Source organism: Dreissena polymorpha, chromosome 5, assembly GCF_020536995.1.
Source record: "Dreissena polymorpha isolate Duluth1 chromosome 5, UMN_Dpol_1.0, whole genome shotgun sequence".
Taxonomy (NCBI): domain Eukaryota; kingdom Metazoa; phylum Mollusca; class Bivalvia; order Myida; family Dreissenidae; genus Dreissena; species Dreissena polymorpha.
This window is the reverse complement of record NC_068359.1, coordinates 66,054,053-66,069,995: the sequence shown is the minus strand read 5'-3', so window position 1 is coordinate 66,069,995 and position 15,943 is coordinate 66,054,053. Positions and strand designations below refer to the sequence as shown.

The 15,943-nt window shown below is 36.9% G+C and overlaps 1 pseudogene; it reads right to left on the bottom strand.

Moving 5' to 3' along the window:
* Positions 1–14,773, bottom strand: part of LOC127831294 (solute carrier family 2, facilitated glucose transporter member 3-like) — a 46,156-nt pseudogene extending 31,383 nt beyond the window's left edge.
* Between the last annotated feature and the right edge of the window lie 1,170 nt (positions 14,774–15,943).

Genomic DNA, 15,943 nt, shown 5'->3' with positions numbered 1-15,943 from the left:
TCAATTAACAACGAACTGATGCAATATTTCATCATCACATCGATCTCTACAAAGCACAAAAGACGTCTCAAATGTAGATTTTCGACACAGGTTTAAATCAATGAAGTATTTTCATAAGATTAAGAACAGTATTGCAGTATATGGTGTGTTTAAGGAGAAAAATGTCGTACGTTAATAACATCTAGCAATCGAAAGACACGAGAAATACAAAAATTCTTTGAGAAGACAACTTCATTATAAGAATGTGAACAGTAACTTTAACAAAATTCAATATTAAAAAACCTAACCTATCCACCCAAATGGCTTCGGAAAAATAATTAGAAATAAGATTGTAAATCCCATTTAATAACAACTGATATGACACTGAGAACAATATTACTAGAAAAGTATATAAATAATAGAAGTTCAATAAATCATTTACCTTGGGAAACATAACGATGGTCCCAATTTAAAATGTCGAACCTACAAAAACACAAGTTTTCAGGAGACGTATTTTTGTTAAACATTTCTTGCACAAAGTCAAATAAAGATTATTTTAAACATTTTTAAAAGTGTCGCATGATGAACCATGTTCGTATGGAACTAATTTGACGTTAAGTTAATAAATCTGCTGTAAAATGTATCTTCGTCATTTAGACTTGCATTTATGTGATGTTTCGGCAAATTGGACAGCTTATTGTAAGAGATTTTGTTTCAATAGAATAAATTTGTCCATTTTTTCCGTTAGATATAGCAAAGCAATGCGTGTTTTTCTGTTTTACACGGTGGAACAGAGGTGACAACCGCAATTCTTTATTAATAGTGTGGCCTCAACTTAGTAACTTGTGGGAACAATTTTTAAAATAACTTGTGGAAACAACTAAGTACGTTGTCCCCACAACTGTTTAAGTTGAGACCTCAGCTTAGTAACTTGTGGCCACAACTTCATAACTTGCTCCCAAAACTTCAACCTAGTAATTTGTTCATTTAACTTATTAAGTTATTCCTTCAACAAAATAACTTGTGGGAACAACTTATTTATTAAGTTGAGGCCTCAGCTCAGAAACTTGTGGCGACAACTTCATAACTTGTTCCCACAACTTATTAGTTGTTGCTTCAACTAAATAACTTGTGGGACCAACTAACTATGTTGAGGCCACTAATTTAAGTTTAACCAATAAGATCGGGCTTTTCATCTTTACCGTTTTATCACAATTAGTACCCCTTATTTTACTAGATGCTCGGGTTCGAGCACTATCCCTGTTAGCTATGGATCCCCCGTTCGAGCCCTATCTGAGCACTTGCCATGTAAGCCATGGATTTCAGTTTTGAGCCCCTATCTGAGAGATCGCCAAGTTAGCGACTTGGTTCAGGGTTTGAACCCTTGTGTTAAAACTAGGCACATAAGCGACGGATTCCGGTTGGGAATCCAGGTCTGATACCCCCCTTTTTAAACGATGGGTCTTTGGGTTTTAGCCCCAGTCTAAGGACTTTCCCTGTAAGCGACTTGGATCCCAGTCTGAGCATTCGCTCCCTACGTAACGGATCCTGGTTTGGATGCCCTGCTTGAGCACTCACCCTGTATGCTATGGGCCCCGGGCTCAAATCCCGGTTTAAGTACTTGCCATTTAAGCGAACGGACCCTGATCAAAGTCCTAGTCTTAGCGCCGGACCCGAAAAATGCGGGATTTATAGCTTACAGGGCTAGTGCTCAGACCGGCGCTAGAACCAGAACACCCATAGCTTGCGAGGCTAGCTCTCATTTCGGGACTCGAACGCGGGAAATGTTGCTTACGAAGCTTGTGCTCATTTCGGCAGCCGGTCGCTTAGAAGGCGAGTGCTCAGTATGGTATGTTAGCGACGGCTGTTTGGTTCAAGTCCCTATGTGAACCTTTAGCTTTCGGTGCGAACGCTCAGACTGAGGGTCGCAACCGGGATCCTTCCCTTACTGGGTAAGTGGTAAGACACAGGCTTGAACCCGGGATCCATAGCTTTCAGGGCTAGTACTCAGACTGGGGCTCGAACCCGGGACCGGTCACTGTTGGTGCAAATTCTCACATCGGAATTCGAGCCTTCGCTTATAGGGTATATCCTCAAACCGAGGATTGATCTAGAGACCCAAAGCTTTCAGGGCTAGTGCTCGTACTATGATTCGAACCCCGAGGCCGTCGATAACTCCTAATTAGATTTTCAGACCGTCGAAAACTTAGGCATCTTGCACTCGCCTCGTAAACGATGGTTCCCGGGATCGAGCTCCGGTCAGAGGAATCGCCCTTTACAAGAAGGGTCCCGGGTTCAAATCCAAAAAACATGGGACTCGAAACCGGGACCCGACGCGTACGTTGCTAGTGCTCAGACCGGGGATGGAACCCTGAACCCAGTCGCAAACAAGGCAAGTGCTCAGACAGGGACTCAATCCCGGGATCCATAGCTTACAGGGATAGTGCTCAAATCGGCGCACAATATTACGCGTATACAGGTACTAAACGTGATAAAACGGTAAAGATGAAACGGCCTATCTGATTGCTTAAACTATGTTGTGGTCGAAGCTTAATAAGTTGTTCCCACAACACATTAAGTTGTGGTTATAACATAGTAACTTGCGGCCAGAAGTTATTAAGTTGAAGGAACAACTTACTATGTTGAAACCTCAACTTAATAAGTTGTAGGAACAAGCTATTAGTTGCGGCCACAAGTTACTAAGTTAATACCTCAACATTTTATATTATTTTGATATCTTTTTGCGTTTATCAATGCTATAAAATGTACATCATTTAATTTTTTGATAAGCGAACGTTTACGTTTCGTCAATTTGCCTTAACATACATGGCTATATTGATACTTTAATATATTAATAAGCGCGCAAAATGCCGACGTAACAATTTTTTTCAGCTTCGTTATTTTGACTTCAAGCAATTGCGGTTCGTCATTACATCACGTGACTTTATGGAGCTGTTGCGATTGGTTAACTATTTTGTTGTTTTGGGGGTATATGTGCATTGATTTCACGCTTTGCACAGTATCAAAATCGCGAAATGCCAAAAATGTAGGTTCGTCATTTTAAATTGGGACCATCGATAAGTAATTTATTAATTTAATGATTAAAAGTACAAAGCTAGACGTTTAATCATAAGCTAACACTTAAGATAGCGCTTAATCATATGCAATCAATTAAGTTCACGTTTTACCATATCCGAATACTTAAAAAAAATGATGGTGAATAAATGTGCCAAATGTGCCAAAACAACAAACGGTCATATTCAACGTTTGGGAAATAATAAGAACTAAAATTTATGCGTCAATAAATATTTGAGCTCTCTGATTTTTATTAATACATGGACGGTGTCTTCAATATCATCCATTCACTATCAATTGTATTGTCAATCTTCATTATTGACAATAAAATTGACAATGATATTGTGTGGGGATGTGCCGCTTTAAAGCGGGTGTATACGATTTTGTCAAATATTTATGAATTTATATAAACTGTGTAAAAAACTTATTATATATATATATTTAAATATAAATTAAAATAAAAGTTAAGAAGAACATGTGTCGAAAAATGCGAAATAAGCCAGATATTTAATTCTGAAATTGAAAACGGCTGTACAGCCGAATTCGCCAGCATGTATACAATACATGTACGATGTGCATCTAAACTTACGAGGGGGGTTCCAGAAGTTATAGTGGATTTTCGCTATAACTTTCATTTGGTAACACAAATGGACAAACAAATAGCATGTTAAGAATATTTTGTCCTTCCCAAATCTTCTCTCCAAATATCATGGAAATACATAAAACAATAAATATATATCAGAGATTTAAACATGTGCACAATGCGCACACCGACGCACGTGTAACGTATCTGTTCAACGTCAATGACGTTATGAAGTTAACAACTGTCAAATCTTTTCCACATAATCACCTCCAACGCGAATGCACTTTATGTGTCGGGAAATCCACTTGTCAAAAGTGTCTCTATACCAGTCAGCGTCAAAATACGACACGATTCGCTTTGCTGCAACTGTAAGTTCCTGTTTACTTGCAAAGCGAATACCGCGCAACTGTGATTTAACTTCTGGGAAAACGCGGAAGTCCATAGGGGCCAAATCCGGGCTGTAAGGAGAACTTAGGCGCTGTAACGCGAAATTTGCCGTAAATTCTGTTTATCAACGACATTTAAACCAAATTTAAATTCGCGTAACGCTCATACTTATAATAAAATACACGCGTGCGCCGCATGTCGTTACTGAGGTCTCTATGGCAACGCGTTTCAAACGCGCTTTATGGAATTCTTGCATTTTTAGCTTATATATTAAGTCCGTGATAATTGGTTTGTATAATATGTAAATTTCATTGACTTTTACCAGCAAACTAATAAGTTATAGCGAAAATCCACAAACTTCTGGAACACCCCTCGTAGTTTAACGGTTTATAATACAAAGACGAATGCTTCGGTTATTGTAGGAAAATATGTACGTCACTATCGACTCGGGGCGCTGCATTTTATGAAATTCGGCTTTAAAATATAATTATTCTTGCCTATTTTGTGTTATTGTAACATATTTTATCAATATATTACAATTTAACACATATAGAAAATCGTATATACCCGCTTTAAAGGCGAGGACTATTACAAAACAAATTTCACACGGCGTTGTTAGTAATTGGATCAAATGGTCACATCGACAGGAACACTATAAAGTTGTAAACACCTCTATGGCATCTCAGGTACAAAGGTAATTAATAAGGTCAAACAAATGTCATATTTCACAAAACCAGAAGGGCCCAAACAACGGATTTAAACATATGATCGTAGTTCAGCTAATGTTTAATCGTGAAAACGCACTAAATAAAATTTGGTTATGCATGGCTTTATACTAATAAGACTATTAATTAAGACTCGAGATTAATTATGAAGATATCATATAAGCCAAATTATTATGATACACTTCAGTTAACAACATATTTCTGCGTTTAACGCATTATAAAGATAGACTGCTTAATAAATCAGATTGTTAAAAGTATGTTTTAATAATAGAAAAGAAACTTTATTTGGGGAGGGATAAATAATAGCAAATTCAGAACAAAAAAAAATTGAATATAGTTTTAAAAATGATATTTTATTTCTTCGATTGAACGAAGAGCATGTTTGTACACTATGTTGTAATTTTGAATCGGCTTAAATAATTAAGCCTCCTAAGGGATTTCGGGGCTTAATGCATGTGTTAAAAGTTTCGTCTCGGATTAGCCTGTGCAGTCCGCAAAGGCTTATCAAGGACGACACTTTCCACATTATATGTTCTTTTTTGTTTCAATGATGTCACTTCTTAGCTAAAATCCAGTTAAGGCGGAAAGTGTCGTACCTGATCAGCCTTTTAAGCCAGGTTTTCCAGACCCTGACTCAATTACATGTAGGGTTCAAGAGCGAGGTTGTTTAGAGTTTACGAGTCAGATATTTCACCATATATTGTCAATTTAATCGATTAAGGAGCCCAAAAGTGGGGCATTTCGGGCATTGGCGTCCATTGCCGTAAATAGCAAAATGTTTGTCGAATGCAAACATCACAAAATAAATCAACTGTTATCTCGTTCTCACAATGGATATCGAGGGACATATGTTTGAAAATGTCTACATGCAATATAAATTACAAATTCTTTAGCGTTCTATTTACAAGGCTAAACACATTTGTTTATGGCCGGCAATCTATAAGAGTATGTGTTTTATCGCAAATTAAGCCGTATTTAGCTCTTTTAAATGCTTTAAGATATACTCGTAATAAAGGACTTTAACGTATTTGAAGGTTGAACCCAAAAATAGGGAAGATAATTATAGGGTTCTCATAATATGAAGGGAATTATATTTTTTAATGTATATCAATTTGTATCATGAACTTAAAATATAGTTGTAAAATTAGTCATTTTAAAATCTCACAATGAATGACATAGTTATGGCCCGGACAAGCTCATTTATGGCCATTTTTTACTTTTGAACTCTAAGTGGGACCTTGACCTTGGAGATATCGACGTAATTCTTTCGCGCGACACACCGTCCAATTATGGGAACAAATGTGCCAAATGATTTTAAAATCTCACGATGAGAAACATAGTTATGGCCCGAAAAATCATAATTATGGCCATTTTTTACTTTTGAACTCCAAGTGTGACCTTGACCTTGAAGATATCGACGTAATACTTTTGCGCGACACACCGTGAAATTATGGTGAACAAATGTGCCGAATGATTTTTAAATTTCACAATGAACAACAAAGTTATGGCCCGGACAAGCTCATTTATGGCCATGTTTGACCTTTGAACTCAAACGGTGACATTGACCTTGGAAATATCGACGTTATTCTTTCGCGCGACACACCGTCCAAAGATGGGGAACAAAATTAATGTGCCAAATGATTTTAAAATCTCACAATGAATGACATAGTTATGGCCCGGACAAGATCATTTATGGCCGTTTTTGACCTTTAAACTCAACGTGTGACCTTGACCTTGGAGATATCGACGTAATTCTTTCGGGCGACACATCGTCTGATAATGGTTAACAAATGTGCCTAATGATTTTAAAACCTCACAATGAACGACAACGTTATGGCCCGGACAAGCTCATTTATGGCCATTTTTTACTTTTGAACTCAAAGTGTGACCTTGACCTTGGAGATATCGACGTAATTCTTTCGTGCGACACAACGTCCAATGATGGTGAACAAATTTCCCAAATGATTTTAAAATCTCACAATGAACGACATAGGTCTTGCCCGGACAAGCTCATTTATGGCCATTTCTTATCTTTGAACTCAAAGTGTGACCTTGACCGTGGAGATATCGACGTAATTCTTTTGCGCGACACACCGTCCAATGATGGTGAACAAATTTGCTATATGATTTTAAAATCTCACAATAAATGATAAAGTCATGGCCCGGACAAGCATTTGACCTTTGAACTCCAAGTGTGACCTTGACCTTGGAGATATCGACGTACTTTTTTCACACGACACACCATCCCATGATGGTGAACAAATATACTAAGTCATTTTAAAATCTAACGATAAATGATATAGTTATGGTCCGGACAAACATTCGGTTTAAAACACACTAATAGACCCCGTGACCTAGTTTTTGACCCGGCATGACCCATATTCAAACTTGACCTAGACATCATCTAGATACAACTTGTGACCAAGTTTGGTGAAGATCAGATGAAATTTCGGGACAGACCGACAGACCGACCGACAGACCGACAAAGTGACTCCTATATAGCCCACACTGCCAATGGTAATGGGGGTATAATAATAGGGGTGGCGTTTAACTGTCATATCTCAAAGAAATAAACAGCGTGCTCAACAGTTCCACATTCAACTATTCAAATCAATGTATTATAAGCGTGTCCCTTTATATTAGCCAGTGCGTGTGTACTTAGTGGCTTTGTTAAATTTGACAATTATTTTCATATTGCATTGCGTGAACTAATATATTTTACATAATGCAAGTATGTCATCCCATTTTGTACTCTAGACTGATCAACTCACGAAAAGGGAGGTTATGACATTAGTTCTTCGTCTCGATATAGTTTCAATTACGGACCATAGTAAACACGCCACTTTAACCAGTACTCTCTACCGAGCGCGGATCCTTCATTGCTCGCCGCTATTGGAAACTAATTTATACGTGAGAGACACACACCAGTAGACGCACTAACGATAGTTGGTTGCTATGGTGATGAAATGCTATTCTAATTATCCATCCCTAAGCAAGTACTTTACTAATGGTTCCACATCTGTTATATCAGGCCGGCTGAAGTGAGATATTGTTTACAGAATGCTACAAACAGGTGATTGTTATGACATATGGAGGAAAAAGCCAGCTCTGATATCTTAGGCGCGCACTCGGTTTGTACAATTCGTACTTACCACGAGTGTGTGGGCATGTATGTCATTAACCCATTTATGCCTAGCGTCTAGAAAAAGGCCTTGGCGAACAGCGTAGACCCAGATGAGACGCCGCATGATGCAGCGTCTCATCAAGGTCTGCGCTGTTTGCTTAAAGGAATTTCTATAAAATATATTTTAAATATATGAATAAGTATACTAGACATCCCTAATTTTGGAAATAAATTGATCCAATTTAGAAGGATGGGAGAGTCCACTAGGCATAAATGGGTTAAAATGTCTTCCCAGATTTGCGTGTGCATTCCGCTGAGGCTAATCTAGGACCACGCTTAACGCTTTGATACATTTGTTTTTAAGGCAAGTCTCTTCTAAAGTAAAGTCCTTTATACACGGAAAGTCTTTGCGGACTTCACAGGCTAATCTAAGACGATACTTCGCGCACATGTATTAAGGCTCATTCATTATTTATGCCTAGTGTCTAGAAAAAAGGCCGTGGCAAACAGCGTAGACCCAGATGAGACGCCGCATGATGCGGCGTCTCATCAGGGTCTGCGCTGTTTGCTTAAAGGAATTTCTGTAAGAAATATTATAAATATAGAAATAAATATAAGTTAGACATCCCTAATTTTGGAAATAAAGTGACCCCATTTAGAAGGATGGGAGAGTCAACTAGGCATAAATGGGTTAATTAAACGTTCTAAAAATGCTTTCTTGTCTAAGTTTGGTCTTCGGTATCAACATGCGATTCCTGTCCACATTTCCTTCATACACTTTAATCAATAATCTGCCAAAGATCTACCAGTCTTAAAATCAGTTGTGATGCGTAAAAGTGTTTGTTTCCGCTAAACCGACCGACCTAAGTTTCTGTGCCGACCCTAAACTGTCTTGTATTTCAGGTAAGGGTTTCGATCAATTTGCTAAATGTAATCACATTCACTGAAATGACTTTAAATTGCCCAAACATTTTTATCTAAAAAATATGTTAAAGCGATATTAAGAAGATTGCTGCACGTGATTGCATGTGTTTAAGTGGGGAATCGTAAAAAAAGTAAATTTAACACAATTCTATATTCCCTAATTTGTTGGCGATATAAGTGGGAACTAATGACATTTTCTTTTTGCCCTATGATATATGTATATATTTTCGATTTTCTGTTAGTGTTCAAACAGGAAACACGTGTCTCTGGGACAGAAACCCGGCAAAATAGCGATCTTAATCTGTGTTGACGTACCGGTAGATAAAAGAACCGAATTGAAACCAGACCTGTTATCATATCCATCAAGATAGGAAAACATGCTGACTCTTGGATGGGCAACTAATGGGCGTTGCTTTGGGCTACACTAGTTTTAAAGACATGAAAATAATTTATACAATAGTACTTCAGAAAAAAAACAGGAACGCTTCAGTGACTTTAAGCGGCCAAAGACATCAACTGGGCATGACTTCAACAGTATCTTGTGACATTGGCGAAGGTACCAGTGGGCTACATGGGTAGAAATATGAGATTTTGGTAACTTCAAACACCTATACATCTACGAGCAGATGATATGTGAATGTGTTGTGAATAGAGACAAGCAAAATCATTCGTTCGTGTCATAAAAACAACTTAAGTACACTACACGAAAGGTGTATCGAAGTTTTTGATACATTATGTGTAATGACATAAACGACTGGAATCCTACCTGTAATTCTTAATTTAATATCAAATTTGTAATATCACATTTTAATTTTCACTTATTTATTTTGACAGTTCAAAATGGGGAAGGTTTTCGAACAAGACACAACTTTTTGACCATACAGTCCGTTCCAAAATAATGTGCGCATATTTTTGCATTCCCCTATTTCCATGGGATAATTGAATAGTTATAGGTTAAGGGGGGGGGGGGGGGGCAAGTAGATTTGACCTTCACCCTAAATACTTCCATCATTCGTTCCGCCATCGAAGCGTGACGCACTTACAATATTGGTGCTCGAGAGATTCAACGTTTCAAACATACTGACACGCATGCACAACTGCGCACCTCCAAATTTTCGCTCGTTTTCTTTTCCACATAAACAGACGTATGACCCTTTTTTAAAGAAAACAATTGTTCTTAATATGTGCTCGCATATCTTAAAAAGTATTGATGCTTCAGACATTAAACATTACAGCCATATTAACCAGCATGGGAACGTGTGAACCTCCATAGTCTAGTATGATTTTTTAACATATAGGTATGGCAACTTTGAAAAGAACACAGACCTTTTAAACTTGTTTCGCGCGAAATCAGAAAATAATTTCAGCCTTTGTGATAAAATTTGATTTTTGGTTCATTAAATTTACAATTAACTTAACAATGTGCAATCAACAACCAAACGAAGACCTTTGTACAGTTGCCATCTCTTAACCAATAGGCGTCGGTAACAAATCTTCTATTTAGAAGATGAAGAACAATGAAGTTTTAAGACAAAAAGAAGCCATGTGGTCGGTCATCCATGTCCTTACGACGCATTTATTGGGGAATAATTTTACAACTAGACCAAACTTGCTTGGTTAATTTACGTCGACAAAAGCATGGGCTCTTAGAACGTCGTGCGTGTGCATACCATTAATATCAGATAATAAAGGCATATCAAAACTTTACGGAAAAAGGTTGATTTAAGCACATAATGGTTAAAATATTCCGTATTCGAAAAATCTGACGCACTTCAGTGACCCTGATCTCTTGTTATTGCAAATGACCTTTCGCAAAAAACGCCTATGGTTTCAATTGTTAGGTCCAATAGGATTATGGTGCAATTTCCGGATTAAAGGGACATTATTTACAAAAAACAAATAGAGGTCATAGGCAGATTTAACAATATTCTTCCCAACGCAGTATTCAAATGAGATTAAATTGTAAATCCGAACGTTATTGTTTCTTCAATAGAAGTACGTTTATACAAGAGGAATGCTGTATGCAAGTGCCAAATGTTTATATAGCTATAAGAAAATGTTAAATAGCTCTTGATAAGTTCTAGTATTTAATCTTTTTATCTTTCATTAATTCTTTACTCTAACATTATTCTCGATGAGCTTAAACGTAATAAGTGTAATAAATCTTCTCATCAACTATGCCAAATAGTCACCATTATAAGAAAAGTACAATATATAGCACTACAGTAACTGCACCACTAATTTTTATCATATCATAATAGAGTTTTAATAATATCATTTCGTATCATCATTGATCAGTCAATACACATCTCTTGTTGTCTTCCTGATGGTAGCGTATTACAACGATTCTAAGTAATAGTATTGTGGTTTAATTAACGCCCATCACCACTACAATTTGTTGTTTATAAAACGAAACATATCGGTTAATGCCTTATTGTTTCATAAACATCTTTCTTACAGGTAGAACCAGAACTTTGTGAGCGACCACGGGATTTTGATATTCCAACACAATCCGGAAAGTTTTTATTCAATAACAAAAATATTGACTTATAAATAAATGGATCGCTTTATTAAATGGGTCTGATTTAGCAAGATTTAACGGGTGTATCTTTAATCCTTTGCATGCTGGGAAATGTGTCGTCTGCTAAAATGTCGTCTGCTGAATTTCTAAAATTAGCATTTTCTTCGATTTTTTTCACAGAATACTATCAGAATAGCAAACAGTTTGGATCCTGATGAGACGCCACGTTCTGTGGCGTCTCATCTGGATCCAAACTGTTTGCAAAGGCCTTCAAAATTCGGTTCCAGCACTGAAAGAGTTAACACATAACGAAAGCAAGAGTGCGCGTTCATGGTTTTCGCCACGTGTGGGACAACGTGATTCTCGTATATTTCAATTTCTCATTTGTATAGAGAAATCGCTTGGTAACTACATAATTGCTGCGTACACTTTAAAACAGCTTAAATGTTCTAGTTTAACCCATTTATGCCTAGTGGACTCTCCCATCCTTCAAAATTGGATTAATTCATTTCCAACATCAGGGATGTCTAGTATAATTATTTGTATATTTAGAATATTTCTTACAAAAATACCTTTAAGCAAACAGCTCAGACCCTTATGAGACGCCGCATCATGCGGCGTCTCATCTGGGTCTACGCTGTTTGCCAAGGCCTTTTTTTCTAGACGCTAGGCATAAATGGGTTAAAATAAACGTAATATATGTTTCCTTGACTTTTTGGACGTATTTTTAATGACAGGGACAGGGACTTTAAACAAAACTTGTCTAATTAATGATACTGCAACGGTTATTTGAGGTCTCCCATACATCATTTGAGAATTAAGTTGCTCTCACCAAGAACAAAAATCCCGCAAAACCTCGAATGCCAGACGCAGTTGTGTTGTTATTTATTGGTTTGTTATGTTGTGACGGCCATACTATTTACAGCACGTCAGCGTGATAAATAGGTCAAATTAAGGTTCGTGAGTTTCGATGTATTCCATACTTTTCACGACCTTGTGAAATGACAATGAAATATTTAATTATATATATATGACCATTCGGTTAAAATGAATATCTGTCATTTGTTCGATTAAAATTACACTTGTCTGTATCAATTTTAAACATTTAAAAGGAAAGCGTAAATTGCACATTACGTTCTAGTGGTATAGTCTGTTGGACGCTATGCGATTTCTAAAAATGGGTTGGTTTAAACGGGTAAGTAAAAACTATGCCGTTGATTAATTGCGAATATTTCGAAATATTCATGATACAAATGAACCAATTAATTTTGAATAACTTTTACGTATACAAATATCAATCAAGATTCAGCTCATTTGCGACAAACTATAGGCCTGATATTAAAAACAACTCTTTGATTAAATTAAGCCTAGCGCTTATTTGATTATGAAATGCAATCATCACTAGTCCATGTAAATAAAGCCGCGTAATTTTTCTTCCCAGATTAGCCTGTGCAGTCCGCACAGGCAAACCAGTGTCGACTATTTACGCTTGATGGTATTTATCGTTTAATGGAGGTCTCTTATAATCAAAAATCAAGTTTGAGCGGAAAGTGTCGTCCCTGTTTAGCCTGTGCGGACTGCACTGTACGCACATGCACAAACATGCACACAAATCTAGTTTTCCAGAACGAGGCTTTATTGCGCATTTAAAAGATAAAAACTGATCTTCTGTCCATGTCAAACGTATACATGTGCAGTGTAGAGATATATAGTGTTGTCACGCTGAGTAAGAGAAACACAACAAATTAATTTGCGGTTTACCTTTGCGTACCGCAGCACTTTTACGTTGTTTCGACAAACCTTAGCACATTTAGTCGAATGCAAACTGGACGATTTTTCATTAGGTTAATTTAAGTTACTTAATTAGAATTGAATCTAAGTAATTTTACGCTAATTTAAATCGATTGTGTTCCTTTTTGTCAATTTACACGAATAGATATGGTTGATTTAAGATTCATTAAACATAAAACGAAAACAAGAACTTGGCTGCATAAAAGTCCTTGTGCAAAAAATTTGGACGCGTGCTCTTTTAAGATATATACATCAATTATGTTGACTACATTTGTATGACGTTTTTAAACTAAAAGCAGTCATTTCTGTATGAGCCTCTGTGTAAACGGGCTTTATTGCTTGTGCAAAAGGCATTAGCCTGTGCAGTCCACACAGGCTAATCAGAGTAGACTTTCTCTCCTTTTTTATGGTATTTTCGTTGAAACTGTGCGGACTTCATCGGCTAATATGAAGAAACACTTATCCGATAATTGCATATGCATTAAACCCTGTTTTCACAGCGCGAGGCAATGCATTGCATTTTTCATATTCACATTTAAAGGGATGATTACTGTTTAAGGGATGAAAGAGATTTCCCTAAATACTGAATTTTAAAACATATTATTAGATGCTTTCAAAACAGTGTGTTGCTGCAAGCATGCATTTGCGAGGACAAACCATAACTATATTAAGTATGCATTTAAGTTGACTAGTTTGTAGCAAATTTATATTGAAAAAAAGTTTACAGTGCACATGTAGATCTTTTCAATTAAAACAAAAAATTGATATAAGATCATAAAAGGGTTTCTTTGTTGGTGTGCAGTATTTGTGTGTGTGTGTGGGGGGGGGGGGGGGTCGAACCCGGACAGTATGTCCACTGCCCAGTAATTCAGCATACAAACTAATTGCACCTGTCGAGTTATTTACAGAGATTGATTTGCGCTTGACCGCCTGACAATATCAACATATTGATTTCTGCTACTGGTGCGGCGTAACTGATAAAATGCATCATTATACGGACTGCGCTCTGGCTCCAGCCTGGTGCAACGTTATTATAAAATGACTATTGTTTGCGTGCAAAAAACGGGTTATCGAAACTAAGACATAGTTGTAAATGAATCATAGCTCAAGCGGACGCATTAAATGCTTGAAGAAACAAGCACGCCATGTTTTCGAGGATTTTTAACAAGCAGTCAATGTACAATTATTTACATAATTAAATGTACGACAAATGTTTCGTCGATTGCTACAGACGAAGCAAAATACCAACATAGTAAACCCAATTTATAACAGCAACACAGCAGCGCTACACCAATACATTAACATACAAGTCTATAAATAGGATTGAAACTCGATATATTAACATTCGCACGGTAGGTCGCTACTGTTTGAAATAAATATGCAGGTCATCTTTTAATATCGATTTATTTCTTGGATTTCCCTTCATATAATTACTGTTGCCACGTTCAGCTAGCAACGCGAGTAATTGCATCCAGCAAAGGTACTACTTTAACCTTTAAATAACCCCCAATGGCGTCTATAGCCACGCTGTTTGCGTCAATGTTTAGTGTAAAAACCTGCGCTTCCTTTCTTAATACAGCTCGACAACGACGTTTAAATATATCAGCAAAGACAATAACGAAAATTTCATGTTCAAGACTAAAAATATTACTTACCTCAGCCATGATAAAGCCAAATAAAATAATGCCCTTGGAAGCTCGCTTGGAAGTTAAATATAGCCTTAGCCTTGGTGTGAGCAAATTATTGAAGGAAGTCTAAAAAGGCGGTTGTTACTTCCCCTGCATTCAATGCGCCATGGTCCAGGGCGGCGGGAGTACGAAAACCGATTGAGTTTTAAAGATGGCACAGGTTTTGTAACATGCAGATGTCACAATATATGCTATCTTCTTAAATATGAATGTTTTAAATACCTCTGTAGATTTGAAGGGCTCGGAAGCTGTGTATTTACAGGGGTGGACTTTGGATTAACGCGCGCGACTTCAATAAGTGCAAAACCTTTGACTACGTTTACATATAGGTCAATTCCTGAAGATGGGTATTTCTGTAGCAATTACATGTAATCTTGTTTCACACACTTGATTGCAAATTTAATATCTACAACTTTGACGCTATCGAAGTATTCAATCTGTTTGGCCTTTTTGGCTGATACTCAACCATGACAAAGACGTAACTACGTCTCTGACCATGGTATAGATGTAGCGAAAGGAATTTGACAATGCCCGAAATTCCGGAACAGCACTTGATTCAAACAAGTCATTATTGTATTAAGCACTTTATATATATTGCTCAGGGAAATCGCGTATATCTTGTGCGGCGGGAGTACGAAAACCGATTGAGTTTTAAAGATGGCACAGGTTCTGTAACATGCAGATGTCACAATATATGCTATCTAATTAAATATGAAAGTTTTAAATACCTGTGGATTTAAAGGGCTTGGAAGCTGTGTTTTTACAGGGGTGGACTTTGGATTAACGCGCGCGACTTAATTAAGTGCAAAACCTTCGACTACGTTTACATATAGGTCAATTTCTGAAGATGGGTATTTCTGTAGCAATCAATCTTGTTTCACACAATTAATTGCAAATATAATATCTACAACTTTGACGCTATCGAAGTATTCAATCTGTTTGGCCTTATATATAGGATCTTGCATGAGTGGTCGTTTTGTATTGAATTTATTAAACAAGTCGTCTAAATAAGGATCTTTATCTTTATTTAGATGACGAGTTTAATAAAATCAATACAAAATGACCACGAATCTAAGATTCTATTTATAACATGACTAACATATTTTATTTTATGCTCTTTTCATCGTTTATTCACATTGTAAAAGA